The sequence below is a fragment of the Brassica oleracea genome, chromosome C7 (assembly GCF_000695525.1).
Source record: "Brassica oleracea var. oleracea cultivar TO1000 chromosome C7, BOL, whole genome shotgun sequence".
NCBI lineage: Eukaryota > Viridiplantae > Streptophyta > Magnoliopsida > Brassicales > Brassicaceae > Brassica > Brassica oleracea.
In genome coordinates, this window is record NC_027754.1 from 3067869 (window position 1) to 3069510 (window position 1642).

Sequence of the window (1642 nt, forward strand, 5' to 3'; positions counted from 1 at the left end):
TCGTAATTAATGGTTACCAATGAAACAATCGGATCTTCATAAGCCAAAAAAACAGTTGGATCTTCCTTGCCGGTAGACTGATCAGGAACCGTTGTACGACGGCCATTCTTTCTAGGGTTCGTAGACAGAGTTTTGGAGAAGAAACCCACATGTGGGCTTCAGTTAAAACACAAACGAAAGGAACGATATAGACAAACTTAAATGAAGCGATGCGTTTTGTGAAGCATGACACATGTCACGACCAGAAGACTTGACTTATCTAGCTGGAATCTGATGTGGTTTCATTAAAGTGAAGCAAACACTATAGATGTGGTGTTATTGGACCATAACTTGATTTTGCACTAAGCAACCCATTTATTTAAGGGACCTTTGTTGTGTTATATTACGATGCAATCTCAAACAATCATTAAAAAGTTTAAGATCAATGGAGTGGTTGGAAATCAAGATCTTTCTGTGTGATACCATATTGGATTATAAGACAGCCTTATGGTTATATTAGGAACAAGAGTTGTTTCATTGATTATCTCAAACTGTTTGGTTGTTCACAAAATTTATTAATAAAGAGATGAGGAGACTAAACATTATATTAAAGCTCCAATATGAAGTTGCAGAACAGCCAGCCAAAGAGGGGTTTCTTCTGGCTTATGGGCTCTAGTCGAACATCTTTGGTAGAGGTATCACGGCCATAAACACGTCCACCATTTCATTAGTAACAGCAGCTCGAGCCTTGCGGTGTCTCTCCACTAGTTCTGTCAAAACTTCAGTGAGGCGTTGCTGTTGGGGAAAGTCACACGGCGCAGCGGAAATACTAATGGTCGTGTTCCCCTGACCTTGTGTGAACCTGTGAAGAAAATACTTCGACGATGGCGGGATGTAATATGCAGAAAAACGTAAATGAGACACACAATTTTTACGTGGAAAACCTCCTCGATGTGAGAAGCAAAAACCACTGGACCGTAGTCCACCCAACAATCCACTATATAAATGTTTGTGAATAAAACCACGTCCTCCCTGTTCAACAACCAGAACAGAACAGAGACACTAGCTTCAAAGAGCTATCTCCAACACAAACAACAACAATAAGAGAGCAACACAAAGCTTCAAAACCGGCAGCAACCAAACGACCTCAGCTCACAAAGATTCCGGCTTCCAGAAACTAATCCAACCGTACAAATCCAAGATAAACAAGTCGACAATACTTCTGCCAAATTTCAGCTCAATAAGAGAAGATATCACCGTTGGATTTACCAAACACCCAAGACTGCTCTGCTGAAGAACTATGGCGACCAACTTCAAGAAAACCCAGACAACAGAAGATCCAACCGTTGAAATCCAAATCCCTTCGGTGAACCTCTAACCCACTGACTGAAGAAGCTTCCCACAAAATATCAGCCCGATCAGGATCCGTTTGACCCTCCAAATCCAGTCTTGAAATTACCTTACGAGTTTTCTCCTTCTCTCTCTTTTTCTCCTTTCTCTCTCTTGTTTCTTTTTGTCAAAACTCTATTATTATGTCTAGTGACAAAGGGGGAACATTATTATTTCTTAAGTTCACCCCAATTGGTCCTCTCCATCTAGGAGGGACCCAACAAACTCCCCCTCCGACTAGATGGAAGAGACAGCCATTCCGGCTATCTCTCGG

The 1642-nt window shown here is 41.5% G+C and overlaps 1 pseudogene; it reads right to left on the minus strand.

Moving 5' to 3' along the window:
* Nucleotides 1-615: 615 nt before the first annotated feature.
* Nucleotides 616-1642, minus strand: part of LOC106301858 — a 19311-nt pseudogene continuing 18284 nt past the window's right edge.